An 18205-nucleotide genomic window follows, 5' to 3' on the forward strand; every position below is an offset into this window, starting at 1 on the left:
GACACACAGCACTTGGTTAGCTAGAGCATGGGTATTTCTGCAACTGCAGCAACACGTACAAATCAGCAGTCACAGAGAATGGCCTGGAATTTGCTGCAGCAGGAAAACACACCTCCAGAAAGCTTCGCTGCACTCGTAAGGTATTTTGCCCACTCCCTTCTCTCCACTGGGTTCACAAGTAGATGATGTAAGCAACAACTCAAAGTGAGAACCTCCTTCTGAGAAGACTGTCCTCTGAGCATGAGCTGGGCAGAGCCAGGGTGGCAGGGCAGGCAGTAGATGACAAAACTCTTATGGTGTTTCCAGTGGCCCCAGCCTACCTAGGCTATTTTTACCATGAAGGCTGCAACACTACAATAAAGTAAAAGGAATGTTGGCGTATGCTTGAGCTCTGGTTTCTCCATTTTCTAGTTTTGTGATATTGGACAAATTCTGTAAAATGGAGTGATTATCTCTTTTGGCTCAGTGAGCCTAAGTGGCTCAGTGAGTCGATGTGGCAATAAAAGTGAAGGCCAGGCATGTGGTCAGCATCTGGGAGGGCCAACGGGACAATGCTGGAAGCCAGCCAGTGAGACTGGAGGGAGCCAGGCAGGGCCTCACTCCTGAGGGACTGAGGAACCCAATGGGGCTGAGGCATCAGGAAATCGGACATGGGGACAGGGACCAGGCTGGAGCCTGGCTGTCGGGCCAGAGGCTGCAGGCTGAGGGCCTGGCTGAGGCTGTTGTGGGGGCCATGGCTGCACCCCTAGCCTGTAGGGCCCGGGTATGAATGGGGTCACAGATGGAATGGAAAAGGCCAAATATAATATCACATGGCCCCGGGGGCAGCTCACAGAGAGAAGATGAGCACAGATTAGACATCTGAGTTTTTAAAAAACCAGCTAGATTCCACTTCTGCCTCCAGACTTATGCCCTGGTGCCCTGGCGCCCTGCCGCCCTGCCTTTAGGTAACCCATGCGCTCCAGCCAGACTGTCCTCCTCCTTGGTCCTGAACCCAGCTTGACCTTTCCCAGCCTCTGCCCTCACTCTGGCTGTTCCTACTGCCTGGCAAAGGCCTCCCCACCACCTCAGCCTCAGGACATCCCAGTTCTCTCTCACCCCAACCCTTCAGAGTCCTCGACCTCGGTCCCCCTGAGGGCAGCAGGCCTGCACTGGGCTCTTTTCTGCATTCCCGGGGCCTGGCGGGACCTCAACAGAGCAGGCTCCAAACAATAGCTATGAGCTTCATTTTTATGTGAGCTTTCATTTTTCCTTTTAAGGAAAAGGTATTAAATGAACCTCATAGGCCCTGGCACCTACCATATCAGTACACCTTCCAGGGTCAGAGCGTCAGTCCTGAGCCCAGGGCTCAGCAATGGGGCCCCAGGGAACGGGGTGATGCCCTCTTACAGGTTAGTGGGGGAGGCAACTATGAACCTGAAATGCCAACCAGCTGATTCCCAGGGGGATGCTGCCAACATCAATCCCATGTTTAAACAGACTCAGTGTCACTAGACACAATCCATCCTTTTCATCCTCTCAGAAATGCACACCCGTTGGAAGAGAGACTGAGATCCTTGCAGGCATCTAGGTCCACTGAGTCATTTCCAGGAGATGGTTCCTTCTTCCGGGACTGGACACCACAAAGGCAGGTACTCTGGAGCCCGCCAGTGCCAATGTGACACCCGGGGGACAAGGGCAGCACAATGACTAGGAGTCATGCCAAGGTGTGAACCCAGTCTCTACATGTAACAGGCTGTGACACCCTGCACATGAGTTTTTTCTGTGCCTCCCCTTCCTCACCTATAAAATGGGAGAGAAACAGTTTTGATCTCATGGAACTGGAATAATTAAACATCCAAGCAGCACATGCTACACCTTCATTAAACATGAGTTATTGTTGTTATTACACAGTGTATTTCTGCTCACTGTTCATTTAAACTGCAACAGAGAAAACAAAGGTCTTGAAGGCACTAATGACAGCAACCTTTGCCGGGAAGGTAATCTGTGAGCCTTCCTACAGAGGCAAGGAATTATGCTACATTTTCAGTCTTTGTTTACTTGGAGATTAGCAGCTCACAGCCACCATCCAGGAGGTGCTGGTGAAATAGGATGCTTAAAGACTTATAATAATCTTTGAGAAATGTATACAGCACTTGAAGGTTTACACAGATCTGCAAATAACTGTGAGACACACAATATGACTCTCATTTTACCACTGTAGAGAACAAGGCAAGATTTCAATTCAGTGTGCTAATTCCACACATAATTCTCTTTCTATCAAAGCCGTATATGCTGATAAACTGGATTTTCTAGGTAACAAGGACAGGAGTAGCTACTCTGTAAACTTAATCTTTCAGTTGATTGAATTTAAGTGATACAGAATCTTAAGGCATCTTGTCCAGAAAGACCTGCTTGGGGTGGAGATGGAGGGCAGGTGCCCCGCCAGCACGGCCTCCGGACTGACGAACAAGGACCGTGCTGGCGGGAACGAGGAGGGTCAAGGGCATGGAACAGGAAGAAAGAGGCAGCGGAAGCTCCTGCTGGACAGTCGGGTGGCTGCTGGGCTGTGACCTCTGAGGAGGAGAGGAACATTCATGTTTCCAGAGCAACAGTGGAGTCACAGCAGCCACATCTACAGGTAGATGGCCCTGCCGGCTCTGCTGAGAGAAACGAAGGGTGGAGCCTTTCTCCCAAAGTAGAAAGGAGAAAAAATTGGGGGGCATCCAACAGGTGCTTATAAGTTCTAGAAGGACTGCAGGCAACCATGTGACCAAAAACCTTCCGAGAAACTGTCCATAAACGACAGCATCTATTGGACTCTGAAAGAATGTGCCCGCACCCAGAAAATCAGATTTTCAGCCTCTAGCATGATAGCATTCCATACTTCAGTCACCTCTGCTAGGGATAACAACCCCAGGCAGATGAACTGGAGTTGGAAAGCCTTTCAGATGCAAATTACTGCTGAGCAGTTACCATGCTGCAGTGTATACTTTGGCACGACTCCTTTACTTACTTTATAGATACTTACATAGCACTTGTGCTAGGTATTGTTCTAAGCACTGGACAAATATTAACTTACGCAGTCCTCACAACCCCACCCCCGTGAGGAAGGTCCTGTGTTACAGAATGCCCCAGGCACAGTGAGGTCAAGAGATCAGCTCAAGGTCATGGAGGCAGTGAGTGGCAGAGCTGGAATTCAAACCTGGCAGTCTGCCCTTCACTTCTCCACTATGCTGCCTCTTAGCATCACCCTCAGCCCAGTTCTGAGAGAGAGGAAGGAAGTGACCCAGCTTTCCCAACCCGAAAGGCTGGGCCCTTCCTTCTGGCAAATGCTGGTACACCCGCTGCCCAGAACCTCCTGGCAAGCCAGACTCTATGGGCTCTGAAAGCCAGTGCACAACAACAGCTCCACACTGAACTCCATGCACGGGAAGCTCAGCTTTCTCAAAACTGCTGGAGAGCAACCCAGATGTATACCAGAGACGTGCATATGTTTAGTTCATTTTTACTCCAATACAATGTTGAAGCTAGTTTTTAGGTGAAATAGAAGCAGCAAGGTCTCGAAGCAGTTTTACAGAAATCCCCCTCCAAACTGTGACAGATGCCCCATGACCATGAATCCCAGCTGTCAGGAAGCTCCAGGGAGAAGAGGACCTTGGAGCTAGTAACTGTGAAAATGTACTGGCCATACTTGGCAAGAGACCCAGAAGGTACAGGCCCCACTGGGAAAACAGGAAGAGGACACTATGGTTTGGGAAAAACTTGCTGTGCCCCCATGTGGAGCTGCTAACTTCCATCTTACACGGTTCTGTGGTTCGAAGTGGTCAAGCCGGTCTACCAGAGAGAAGACAGGAGACAACCACAGAGAATCTTCTATTTTTTCCATAAAATGGAGACAGGAGGACACAAGAGGGGAGGGGAAAGCAAGGGAATGTGGTCTGTGCAGCCACATCTTGGGAAGTCACTGCAGGCCCTGCTCTCAGGGATCCTCTAGGAGGCTCCCAACAAATTCAAATGTTTCACTCACATACTGACGGTCCCAAAGCTTTCTTCTGTCCTCTTCTTCATCTAATGCCCTAAACATCCTGAAAACCTTGCTGGTCCCTGTACTCACAACAAGAGCATGACCATTGCTGGTCATTATCCTGACGTTGCAACATGACCCTGTGCTAAGCTGCTGAGCTGTGTGTATGGGGCAAGGGCTCAGGCAAGATCCAAGGAACTACCTGCACAGTCTGTGTCTAGCAGTCTGCACAATCTCTGTCCCTACAGTGGACAAGGTCAGCCCTCGGGAGGCTGGATGGGACTCTACAAACTGCGCCCTGGCTTCCCAGGTAAGAAATGTGTGTCTGCAAAGCTTTGCTCCAGGGAGGCCCCCTTCTTGCCTCCTGGCACCTACGCAAAAGGGAGCACTTTCTACCCGTATCCCAACTTGCTGGCCGTGAGAAGTGAAATGCCCTTCCTGATTGAAGGACAAGGGCGGGGGTGTGTGAGGGAAGGGCTATTAGCCCAGATAAAAGATGACTTCAGAGGGAATGAGAGCATCTGTACAAATCTGAATATCTAAAGGACTTTTGTGGGAAGAGAATGTACACATGTTCCATATTGCCCCCGAATACAGAAGTGGGACAATGAACAGAAACCATAGGGAAGCCCTTTTATTTAACTTAATATTCAGAAAAGCATTATAATGATCTTGCCCAACAATAAAATAATATTTTATTATTCTTAATGGTCTGCTTTAGGAGTAAACAAGCTGAGACCTAAGAAGTCAAAGATGCTGGAGGGGGAATTCAAACATGAGAAAAGATGCCATCAAATGACTCTCCTGTACCTGAGATTCCACCATTTTAATAATAAATCTATAATTGCCTGTGAGAATTACAAAAGACATTTCAGTTCATTCTTCTCATTTTACAAAGGGGGAAACCAAGGCAGATAGAGAGGGTGTGACTTGGCTCAAGCCACCTAAGTCTGCCTCTCCATCCCCTCATCAGCAGTCATTCGGCAGGGTGAGGGGTGCTTGTTAACCGTTTCGGCGAGAGGAAAGAGGTAGCGCTGAGATGGGAGGCAGGGTGGCAAAGTGCAGGCGGTTTCAATGTCCAAGAGCCTAGGACACATTGAGCACCTCCTTGCCTCCCTGGAGACTCGAGGCTGGCTCTGAACATGGCCCCCGGGCCTCACACCAGGAGGCTGACACACGTGGGAAACAACGGGCTGCCCTAGCCATGTAGAGCAGAATGGGATTCCATGAGTTAAGGGGTAGATACTGAAACTCAGCAGGGTCAATGATACCCGCAGTAAATCTTTCCTATTATCTCAGATGGATGACGAAGGATGGGTGGGCAGAAAAAGGAAGAAGTGAGGGATGGAAAGAAGGAGGGAGGAAAGAAGGAAAGGAAGGGAGGGAGGAAGGAAGGAATTACTCTAATGCTTTCATATGGTGAGAGAAGTTTTAATCCAAGTCAAGCTGCAGACATATCAAAAAAAAAAAAAAAAAAAGGAAGCCCACACCCACTAATAACTATAAAAACATGCCCTCTCTGGTGTTAAAGCTGTGAGTGGCCTGACTGGACACAGTGCACACTGAAACCTACCCCACTGAGATTCCCCAGTGATCCAAAACCCCAAGAAGCAGCCTGAGAGCAGCCACCCACCGCTCTCTCTAATTGCACGGCCATCACAGCATCTCCAGGGATGTCACTGTGCTGGGAGGAGAAGTGATAAAAACCATTTTGCTGGAGGGACCCACACAGGTTGGAGCAGAAAGCCAGCCTTTGCCAAATGTGCCTGTGGGTTGAGGTGGGAGGGCAGTTTGTATGGGACTCAAATGCCTAGGCAAGGATGTAAGTGCTCTTAAATGCTGTAATTTCAAGAGTTTGTGAAAGAAAGACTGTGATTGTCTTTAGCTTTCAGATAAGTATATGCTGCAAATCCACCCCTCTCTCCCAATAAAGGAGACTCAGTGACCCAAACAGGGTATGAGGCTGCAAAACCTCTCCAGATCTGCTGTTTGGTAAGCGGGTCTAGGAATCATTCACCTAGGACCTCAACTGCATAGAGGACAAGCAGGGCCGAGGCCAGGGACCCAAGTTCTAGTCCTGACCAAATAACCAAGTAACCTAGGGAAAATCTCACTGACCCAGAAGTCAGTTTCTACTGCAAGACGGGGATAAAACTACCTGCCATCCTACTCTGCTGAATTAGTATGAGGAGCAAATGTAATACCAATCTGCAAACAGATGAGCATTACTACTCAAGCCTAAGGGGCATTTATGACCATTGGCAGGAGCAGTAAAGCTGCAATGGAAAGCTCACAGCACACACCTGAGTCGCTGGTAAGGCAGTGGCTTCTAAGGGACAGAAAATGGTGTGAAGTGATGGAGAGGGGACCAGGGCCCACAGCATCATGGTGAGCAGCAGGAAGGAAGCAAGGTCTGAAGGTATCACTAGTTATGGGGGTGTGGCCACAGATTCTTTTATAGGGTGCTCAGAGCCTCAGGTGCAGTGGGGACCAGCCCCCCAGGCTGCTATGCTCTTGAGGGTTTGGCCTGTGGCCTCTTTGGTGAGCCTGGCGCAGAGTAGGTCCCCAAAAAATACCTGTGGCGTTCTTAACAGCTAGTCTGTTAAACTCACCAAGACAGCTTGGATAATCTCAGATGTGCTCAGGTAAGAGGGCAATGGCCACCTCCCAAAAATGCACCCAGGACTCCAGGGCTGAGGCCCAGGTCATGTTAACTCCTGAGGTCGCCTTTATCTGGGGAAATTTCAGGGCCAGGCCACAGGGGTGGCATCCACAGTGCGGGTCTGGGTTTCCATTCCCTTCCCTTCCCTTCCCTTCCCAGAGTCGGGCTGTGCTGGGCTGTGCTGCCTTCACCTCCAGCACCTGCTGGTTTCTCCCAGACAAGGACCCCTCCCAGCTTCTGGAAATTCTGCTCGCTCCAGACATAGTACAAGCCCATCCAGGAGGCACAGGGCAACATTTTCCACTTTGTCCAGGGAGGAGAGCCTGCCCTGCAGGCCCTCTGGGGTGCACAGAAGCACACAAGTCAGACTTTCCCCATCACAGGACGAAAGGGTGCCGTCCTGGTGAAATTCTGAAGTGCGGCTAATGCGCACCAGAAGCAGCTGCTGGGAATTTTTGTGACCAGCCACAAATCGATGGTAAAAACAAAGCACGCACACTTTTGAAAGGCAACTACCTCACCTCCAATTCTTTCTCTTGATTCCTTCTACATGGAATTATGGACAAATCCCAGTGGTGAGTTCTCAAAATTAGTTAATTATAGTCTCTGTGTCGTGTTAGCACCACCCAACAGAGAAAGCCTAATCCTATTCAATTGCATACAGTTCCTGAGCTGACGTGGACTACCACCAGGAGACACGCAGGACAGACTTGGTATGATGTATTTATAGAGGCAGGACACTTGTCCTCTTTACGTTGAAAGCCCAGTCAAAAACCAAATTCCAGCCCAACAAGGACCCAACACTTCCTCCTGGTTCTAGAAGATGATAGATTCAAACACACTGCCAATTGCCACAGCAGCTCACGCTCCATACCTCAGCCTTTCATGGCAGCCTTCCCCTGCAGCATCCCCTCCCTGCACCCTCCCCCCCCGCCCCGTCCCCCCTGCCCACTCCGCCCCTGGAGCTGAGGGTGGCTACACGTCGTCCTCCGGTGGCCCAGCTCGGTCCTGGTTTACACTTGTCCTGCTGTGATTGTTAATAGCATACCCCCTTCACTCTCAAAAGTGTTCTAATTTAAAAAATAAATTCATAGTCAAATTAAACGGTCACCCCACACATGCTATATATCCTCCAGGACTATGTCTCATGATGCTTATCTTTAGTTACTCCAGGTGGGCAGATCTAGAAAATGGAGTTTTAAGTGGTAGGATCTAATCCAGACTGCATACATCTTCTTTTCCTCCCCTCTTTTTCCTTAAATTTTATCCCCTATTTTGTTCAAGAAGGAATTCATCTTAGCTAGCAAAGAAGCCAAAGCACATCCTATAAAGAGCCATGAGCTCGCTACAGGTCTACCACATGTTTGGCCCTATATTTTCTATTAGTCAACTGAACGAAAAAGCAAAATCTAGTTAGTTGTACAGAAGGAGAAGCTAATTAATTATCCAGGACAAATACAGGTATTTGTGACTCTAAAACCAGGGAGAGATGGGCCATCAAAGAGGCCATTGTGTATCATTAGTGATGTCCTCAGACCAAGCCAGAGCAGAGAGCGAGGTCTGGGGGCTGGTGTCTGCGTGCACGCTGGGGTCTCTGTGGGTCCCACACTGCCCTGGCTTGTTTATGAGGTAGCACTGAACAGACAGGATGGTGAAATGCGAAGCAGTTAACACACAACTGCCACATCTCTCCTGGGCCCCTCCCCTCTCCTGCCTTCTCCCCTTTGCTTTCTCTCCCTCCTTCCCTCCCTGTCTAGACCTTCAATCTCCTCAAAGCATCTTCAGACACTGTGAGTAGTTAAGATGTTCTTATACACATTAAAGTTAACGTATTGTAGTTGCCAGCTCTGATAAATGGTAAGTCTGGGGATCTTTTTATTTTCTTCCAAAGTTACATTTCTAGACAAGAATTATACTTGGCCTTAATGTGTTGTTATTAGGTAAGTCCGAGGTTAATTAGAAAAACATTCAATGGAATTTTAAGTTACGAGTAAAAATCAACTATTTTAATTAATGAAGGAAAATATTTGAGACAAACAAAGTTTCAGCATCCAAAAACTGTCACCATCAGCATCCAAGGACCAATCAACCAAAGCCTTCAAAAGGTCCAGGCCGACTGGCGGAAGCATTTGGTTTGCTTTTTGCCTCAAAAACCCAATTTTAAACCCAAAATCTCAACCTGGCAGTTCTCAAGCTGAAACTGGTACACCACTGTGTTGTGTTTGGCTAGCAGATTGTTGGCTTTAATTGTCAATATTCAAAAATCAGGAACTTTTACATTAACAACACAGATTTCTGGCTTCTCTTGCGGGGGAAAAAAATGAGAAAAATCTGGCAACACTGGGGCTCATGTTCTTGCAATATAAAAACATTAGGTTCAGCAGTCAGGAACCAGGGCATAGATGAGTTTCAATCAATTACTTTCCTTTCTTCTTTTTCGCAATAATTTTTAAATTCTCAAAAATCTTGCATTATTTCCTGGAGGCATTTACTTGAAATTAAACTGCTACAGGCTATATACTAAGGTGCTGAATCACAGAAGGCCCCTTTTTGTGCCTGTTACAGTATGTTACATTCACTGGATCATCCCTTCTCCTTTTGAAAGCCTAACTGGATGTTTTTCATTTAACAGTTTTTTATAGAACACTCACATCCTTCTGATCTTGAATGTGATAGTGTCTGGATTGGGGATTGGGGCTCCCCTGGTCTGGTCTGTGCAGGTGGCTGTAGCTAATCACATGCAATCCAGATATTTTATTTCATCCACAAATCTCTCCCAGGTTCTGGCAGGCCATTTAAAGTCTTCTCTGCACCAACAAGGCCTCAGAGTCTCTCTCTGTTCCTTTTATACAAAAGCGTATTGGGGGATCACCTGAATGATGACTTTAACCTTTGAGAGCAGCTGAAAAGATGTGAGGTGTGAACAGACAGGTGGCCTGAAGGACCAAGATCGCATCGTACCCTTCCCAAACACTTGCTCTCTGGGTAGGAAGGAAGAGGCAGAGAAAATGGGGGTGCCTCTCCTCTGTTTTAGTTATTCCATTTAAATAATATGATTCATTGTTATGTCTTTACCTTGCTTAGACACTATCTTCCCGGCTCTTGAAAAGCTAAATACCAATGAACTGCAATTACATTATGATGAACATGAAAGTGTTGTTCACTACAGGGCCAAGTAGACAGCTAGAATCGTAGTGCCTTCTTTACAGTCCCAAGTTCATGGCTCTTGAGTCGATAGAGATTAAGATGGTCCTAAGCAGTTAGAGAAAGGGTTTCCCTTGCCTATACTCCGTGCAGATACTGGGCTTGATTTTATTAAGGGAGACATTGTTTCCTTATGGGGCCAAGTGGATCAAGTGGAACCAGAGAAGCAGCCAAATGCACTGGCACCTCGTCCGCAATGACTGACAGAAATGAGGCCCCACGAACATCTCTATGACTTCACATTTCTGAAAATCCATCAGCACCAGCTAGTCTCATAAGGAACATTGTCTATAGAGGCAGGGACATAGCAAGTGTCCAGGTACATTATTACATACTAAGCAACTCTGGATCCTAAATAAAAAGCTCAGAAAGTCAATTCTGCCACCCTTACACAGAAGATCACAAGGGTTCTCTATGATCGATTGTCCATGGCTCATTTAAAGAAGTCACCCAACACAGGAATAAACGGTAATGTGTTTATTTCCAACTCAAGCCCAGTTTAAAAGCTTGATATTTCTGCTGCTAACGTGGGAGTGGAGGGCCAGGGGACTGCATATTCATTTCACTTTATAACCTGCAGAAATACAGTCACGTGGCTGAAATGTGTACTCAACGTGGCCATGGAGCTACATTGAATTTCCCCTCACATGGCACTGGTCATGCTTAACTCAGTCCTTTCCACACACTGTCACAGAAAACCCCTCTTGTACATATGCCCCGTGATTCAGCTATGTTATTTTGTCCCCCCCCCACCCCAGGGAGATGCTTATAGATAAGTCTTTTTTGCTACCTAGATTGTAAATGAGGTCCTCTCAATGCGATATTTATTTAGCAAAAGAAACAAGCTACAGTAATGCAGAACAGAACAGTCTTCCCAGGCCCACCATCCTTGGCTGGGTCTCAGGTGCAGCACCTGCCCGGGCCCACCACTCAGCAGAGCAACCTGGAGAGGTGGTCCCACCGGCAAGGCTGCAGGCCTCTAGAGGACAGGGTCCCATTTCTTTCTACTGCTCAGCCAGGCCTGTGGCAAATGCCCATTGAGTAAATTTTCTACATAGGCACAGAGCCAGGTCCCTCCTAAAGGACAATTCCTGGAGGCCATGTCCGCACAGCAAATCCCAACACTATCTCACCACCCTTCCAAAACACCGTTCCGAGGAAAGACAGAACTGTGGTATACATACTTAAGTATGAAGGCAGAATCTTAAATGGAGGATGATGTGGGCCACACAGTGAAGTTTACAGTTCCTACAGCAGTGCATCACTGTAACTCATCCAAAGGAAATCTCCAAACAGCTTTACAGACTTGGTGTGTTTAGCTTGGCATCTTTACATTTGTGTCTTTACTGAATTTTACCTGCCCTATCTCCCTCACATTATAATCTCATTGAAAGCAAGGATCACTCTTTCTTTTACCTCATAATTTCTCAAAGCACCTAATCCTGTAGTTCACACATATGATGAGCCCAGTAAAAATTGAGAATAACAATGTTTCCCACCAATTGCTTTAAAAATACGTGAAAACCATTTCTGTAAGAATGTCAGTGATGGGACGTTTGGCCAACACACTCTCCGGGAAGTGTCCTCTGCTTCGGCATTTTTTCCTTCACATATTCAGCAAACATCTACTGCATCCCTGGCACACCAGGTCCACTCATCCATTTCCTCACTCTTTCAAGAGACATCTGTGCCAGGTACCATGTGACGAGTCTTTCATTATTGACTCAGTAGAGCCAAAGCACTCATAATGTGCAGGAAGTCAACAGAACTGAAGTGAGTAGTGTTTTCAGGGAAGGGAAGCTCCTCAGCACATCCAGCAGGACCTCGGCTCGGCCTGACGCTCAGCCTCCGGCAGCCTCCCTGACGCCCCGGCCTTCTGCTGGCATCAAGATGTTCCCAACCGTCAGATGGGAAACAATTACACTAACGCAAACACGATTCTGCTTGGTTTTTCTGTAGACAGCTTTCTCCTTTTTAAACACATTTTCCCAATGGTGTCATTAAAAAATAACAACCTCATAGTAGATATTTTTATCTCTACCATGAGGCAGGTATTTCTCTCCTCTTATTGGTAATTCCTGTAGGGGTTCTATCACCGCCTCCAGGTCCCACAGGCTGTGCAAATAGAATTAGCCCAGACTTCTGACTCCCAGGGAACGGGGAACGAAGGAATCCTGGGCTTCTTATCAGTCGCTCTTTTCAAAGGTGACAGACTTTTCTCTCTTTTACTCAGATTTAACTCTAATAGAAACTGACAGGTTCAATCTTGGTTAATTTAAAAAAAAAATCCACAAGAACAAGTGCCAAGAAATTTCCTCAGGTATCAGAGGAAAGGAGACTCTTCTATTTTCATCCTCAAGTTCTACCTTTACTCATCCTGAAATGATGGTGGTGGTTGGGTTCCTTTACATAGCAGAGCTCCATGCCTAGTGAGCAACAGATCTGAATTTATACTAACCATAAAACCTTCCAGACATGACTATTACAGTAACATCCTGACAGGAGACAATTTGGAGAGAGATGGAAAATGCTGGCTGGCTTGATGTTAGCACTACGTCTGTCTATTTTCCTCCCTCGTACAAACTGATAGCAGACTGAGGAACCTGAAGACAAAATGACACTGTCAATTCACATAGTTCTCCTCAGCTCCAAACCCAGCAGCGGTAGAGAGGACTTTTAAAAAAATACATTATGAATGACAATTACAGATGAAATGATAGGCTGTCTAGAACTTGCTTAAACATAATGGAGGGGGAATCGGGTGGAGCAGAGATGAAACAAGATTGGCTAAGGGTTGTTGAAGCTCCATAAATATTATAATATTGAAGCACCCATGTACCTTACTATGTTAGAAATTTTCCATAGTAAAAAGTAAGAAAAAAGGTTACGTTGGAGACTTGCAAAGTTTAATTAAAGAATATACTGAGTACTGAGTTAACTACAAGGATGGATAAGATATACTATTACATGAACAAAGAGAGATACTCTAGGGCATGAGTTCATTTACACACACACACACACACACGCACACACACACACACACACAAAGGCACACTGATAATTCTGTAGGAAGTTTCTGGAGAAGTAAGAATCCTCATATACTTTTAAAATTTTTAAGGAAAATGTGTTCCTTTTTTATAACTGCTTTTATATACTTTTTTGAATTCAAGGGGTGCTGCAGGGGAAAGGACACAGGGTTCAAAAATGAGGTGAACATCTCCACGGGCCAGGGTACAATGTGAGCAGAAAGCACACTGGTGACCGGGGCTGGAGCCAAGGCCAGAAGCAGGCAGAGTGGCCAGAAGCTTGCCCGCTACAGGGTGCCAGGGACTGAGATACCCCATGTCCCAGGGAGAGTAGAAGCCAAGCTCCGCTGTGAAACCAGGGAATAGGACGCCTGCCTCAGACACTGTTTTACCTTCCGCATCTCTCCCAGCCCCTCCTCTTTCCTTCTTCCTCTGCTGTGACTATACTGAAACCTTCTCCATGCATGTCTTCCCCTCTCTGAGCTCTCGGTTTCTAATAAAGGAGGTTAAAACCTCTGGCCAGAATTGTGGACTACTTGTTTTCTTCTTGTAATACTGGCAGTTTCCGTTTTGAAAATACCTTACGTTGCTTAGGATCTGCAGTACAGATATAAAGACCAGCGAGCATAGATACTAAATTCATGATGACAGTTTCCACGGGGGAGGGGGCAGAGGAGGGGGACACGGCACCAACACCCTGGCTGCAAGGAATCCAGAAAATAAAGCATCCAGCCTTTTTGCCCTTCATAAGGGGAGGAAGACTCATGTGTCAGGGAATTCCTAAAGGGAGTTTAGATGCTGAAAAGCCAAAACATTAACACTAATTATCCTAAGTTATCAGTAGCTCCAATTTTACGTATATGGAAACTAAAGCTCAGAGGTTAATAAGTGCCTTCCCGGTGGTTACAGAATTAATAAGTCGCTGAGTTGGGACTGGATAACATTGCCACCAACACTAGAGTCCTGCTCTGTGCCAGGCACTATGAATATATTGTCTAAATTAATCCGCCAATCACCTCTTCCGTATATAGTTATAGAGTGCTAAAACCTCCATATCTTGGCTAAAGACACTGAAGTTCAGAGAGATCAGGGGACTTGCCCAAGGTCACACAGCTATGAGTGGCAGAAGTGGCATCAATCCACCCTCCTCCAACCTCTGGGGCAGACCTCACTTCCTGCCCAATTCCCCTGGGAGCCCCAGGAATGGATAGGGCAGCCTGCAGATTAGCAGACATTTTCATTCTGAGGATCTAGAAGGAGACTAAGCTGGCACAAACACTGCCAATAAAAACCATGTGACCTAAAAGGTGAAAAAGTAGACACTATTAAAATACCTAACACAAAAGCAAATTCCTGCCTAGTGGTGTTTTATCAGCAGCTGACAGGATTAGCCTGCTGCTTCCCCCCTCAGGATGGGTTTGAGCTCAAACCAGCACACAGCTGGCCTGTGGAGCCAAGAGAGAATGAACCGGAAGCCCATGGCCCCCAAGAACAAAGCGCCCATTCTGCAGCTCCTCAGGTGGCCAGTTCTGAGACAGTGACCAAAACCAAGGGCTGTGACCCCAGCTCCGCAACATGCTCACTCACACTCTCATACATATTCTCTCTCGTGATTACACACACATTCACACACACTCCCCCACATATGCAGGGTCTGGCACAAATAACGCCCCTTTTTAATTACAAAATCTTTTATTACAAAATCATAAGCATGTAATTCTGTAACAGAACAATATCACACTCAAGCATGCCATATGACATTTTAGGTGAAATGTGCAAATTAAAACTATAAATTATTACACCTGTATTCTTACCCTACCAACCACACTCAAGCAGGTGTTACTTCTGTTTGACCCTATATATTACCCCCCTTCCTGCCCCCTCCCCCTCCCTCCCTCCCTCCCTTCTACCCGCAGGGCTCAGCAGGAGCCCTGTGGCCTGCATCTAAGCGACTGTCAGGCTTCTTAGCCCCACTGGCCACCCCAAAAACCACAGGCTGGCTCCTCACTCCGGCACAGTGGTGAACCTCAGGCCTGTTACCTCTGGGAGACTGAGGGCTGCCTCCCCCACTCCTTGCCCTCTTATTCTCACAACCTCCACTTCCGTACCCTTTGTTCATGCTTACTCAAGGATCTTGTAGAAAAGCCACACCACTTACTTATGCTAAAAAGAGAAGATTTTAACTTTTGCATGGGGGTAGGGCTATCAGATTTAGCAAAATGAAAAACAGGCCGCCCCGTTAAATTTAACTTTCATTTAAACGACAAATAATTGTTTTGTACAAGTATGTTCCCATGCAGTATTTGGGACATACTTACACAAAACAACTTTTATTGTTTTTCTGAAATTCAGTTGAACTGGTAACGCTGTATGGTTGGGGGTAAGGTAGCATAGGAGGGTTCCAGAAGAACAAACCACGGCAGGCGGGGAGGGGCACAGAAAGGGTCTGTGAGGGTTAGGGGAGGGAGCGAGGAAAGACTCCTCGCTAAGGATCTCTTTTACACCAGAAGCTTTCATGTGTGTTACTACATTTGAGTTTTCATGATTCTGTACGTTACATATGTTCATCCCCATTTACAGATTAACAAACAAAGGGTCAGAATCAAGTGACTTCCAGAGCATCACGTGGGTAACGCATGAAAGGCAGGGCTATAATGCACGGTTTCTGAGTACAACCTGAGTGCTATTTCTTCTACATACAGCGCTTTACTCTTTGTAATTTTTATGTATCGGCTGCACCTAAAGAGGGTCTGACAGTTTTCTTCAGTCTTCTAACACATTCATAAGGAAGCGGATTCAGAATGGCATCCTGGACTAACACACATCTGCGGAATATAGCTGTCCATTTACAGAGCCCATGCTAGTTACCGAGGAACCACCAGGCGCCTCTCTCCCTTTGGCCGCTTATCCCACCAAACGTCTCACCACTGAGGATGTGTTGTGGTCTAGCTTCCTGACACAGGAAAGAGAAAAAATCGAGAAAGAAAGGGCAATATTTCACCCCAAATGACTAATTTTCAGATGAGGAAGGTCACGGGATATTTGACTCAACAAAATATTAACCGGGACCCAAGAAGAAAAGGTTCCTCTATCACTACCCTAGCATCCCACAAGCCTTCATTTTCCAGAAAACATAGTCAATTTGGTGTATATTTGGCCAAAAAAAAAGGTAAAGAAAGCTATTTGTTAAAAGGACAGGGGGAAATACTTTCTCCCCACCCGCTCCAAACTTGCAACATTAATGGCACACAATAGAGGGGAAACAGCCGTAAAAATGACTTAATATGTGCCCTTTTGAAGTACTGTCAGACAAGTGACTATAAAAATAACACCACTAAGGAGATTCAAATTTATTTCTGCTTGGTGAATTTCCAGATCAAAATGAACTCAGTTAATCTGTCCAAGTTTTGCTTTTGTGCTGTTTTGTTTTGTTTCTAAATTTTCCTTTCTTTTCATAGATGCTAGCAGATTCCCCGTAGGATAGGAAAAAAAAAAACCCCCAAAAACAAAAACCTTGTCCGCCTCACAAGCCATCAGTTAGGGAGAGCTCATGGTTGTCAGACAGCTGCTGGTTCCTCAAGGAGAGCCTACGGAGTGGGAAGTGCCTGCGGAGTGGGCAGGTGGCCGCGCAGGGGGTTCCCCACAAGCTGTGATGGCCACGTCCAGGGAGGCAGGGGCTGAGGCTGCCTGCTCAGGAGAACAGCCCAGCTCTGTCCTTCCTTGCTCGGGGCACTGGTCACTTACTCCTTTCCCTTACCTCCCTTCTTCTCCTCCCACCCTCCTCCCCACAAAAGCACACACCCAGGCACAGGCTTGGAAGTGGCGGACAACTGAATGCTTGGTCTTTCGGGACACAGGGGAGTCTTGTTTTCTTGTGGAAGACGGCAAAAAGCCCCAGCCAGCACCAAACCATTCCCAGGCCCAGACTATTCCATGGTGAGTACCCAGAGACAGTGTGGTGCCGGCCAGTTTGGGGCAGTCACTTGGAGACTTAATTAAGGGCCTTTAGAAACATTTCAGCTCCGGGAGATGGGGAGAGGGAAAGAGGGAAGCACGTGAAGGGAGATTTCATTTCTGTTGACTCTGAGTGCGCAAGCCCTGCCAACGGCACTTCGGGACTCCATAGCAGTCCTGCAGCAGAGGGCTCATCCTTCTCATTGCTCATAATGATAATTAAAGACTCTGAAGGTAAGAAAAAAGCAATTTCATTTTGGATCTAAAATCTTTCAGAGATTGCTTTTTAGAAGGCCAGATAATTAAATCAATTTAAATTTCACAGTTTGTAAGATCCTAGATCTACAGAAAACATAAATTCTGGCCAATTTAAATTGTGTGTCATCAGGTTTCCATTTATATTACATAAGAAGATTTCAAACCAGGGCTCGAAGGCACCACTGCTCTAACTGCACTGAGTAATTCGCCTCGTTTAAATATTCCAGGGACACTGGCCCCCATGGAACAGTGAGACACAACTTCAGGACAGAGGGAAGACAATGAGAAAGCGATGAGGGTCAGAGGAGCTGGGATCCCCGTTGCCAGGGCAGGGAAAGGGAGCGCAGAGCTCACCTGTTCCCACACTCAGGTGGCGGAGTCAGGCCCCAAGCTTGGTGGCAGAGCTGGGACCAGCACAGAGGACTTTGGACTCCCAGTTCAGTGCTCCTTCCATCACCTCCTGCCGTGAAATCAAGAATTCCAGACATAAGATACACCTTGTATGAGGTGAGGGAACGAGACAGGGAGGCTGCTGTGAGTTCAATGGCCAGCGTTTGCCCAAACCCTCTTCTGTCCACTCCCCAGGGCAGAGCAAGAGGCTCTACTTTGTGACTCTGGAGCAACTTGTGAGAGGACTAAGTCTAGGAGAACAGCCACAAGGCCCAGGAGTTATCAGCTCACTCAGAGGCCTTTCAGGAATTTCCTGTTATGTGATCTGGGTCTTGCAAATAGCGACAGCCAAGCTGAGGCTATCACTCCCCCTACCCCCCACCGTTAGGAGAAATGCCTGCTCTTGAGTCACTAGTTGCTAGTGCCCTGCAGTACTCCGAAGACTGGGCCTGGCTCCAAGAATGTCCAAAGGGAGCCAGCATGAGGGTCTGCACTGAGAACAAAGAGCAGGCCAGCCCAGGGGACACTGAAATCCCAGCTCCAGGCAGCTCGGCCCTGAGTCAGCTATCGTTCTGCCCACAGGGGGAACAGTGAGCAACATGGAACTCTCTGGACCCAGGGCCATGGGCCTGCCTATTAACAAAAACATGGACGTGCTTCTGATTTTCCCTCTTACAGTTTTTCAACTGTAAGACATACATTAAC

General features: G+C 47.1%; 1 protein-coding gene across 1 annotated transcript in view; it reads right to left on the reverse strand.

Moving 5' to 3' along the window:
• XXYLT1 (xyloside xylosyltransferase 1) overlaps positions 1-18205 on the reverse strand; it is a 166982-nt gene that overhangs the window by 51793 nt on the left and 96984 nt on the right. The gene's annotated exons all lie outside the window — the stretch shown is intronic.

This window comes from Pteronotus mesoamericanus, unplaced genomic scaffold (assembly GCF_021234165.1).
Source record: "Pteronotus mesoamericanus isolate MK-2021 breed Mesoamerican mustached bat unplaced genomic scaffold, CSHL_Meso_final contig_82, whole genome shotgun sequence".
NCBI classification, from domain to species: Eukaryota; Metazoa; Chordata; class Mammalia; order Chiroptera; family Mormoopidae; genus Pteronotus; species Pteronotus mesoamericanus.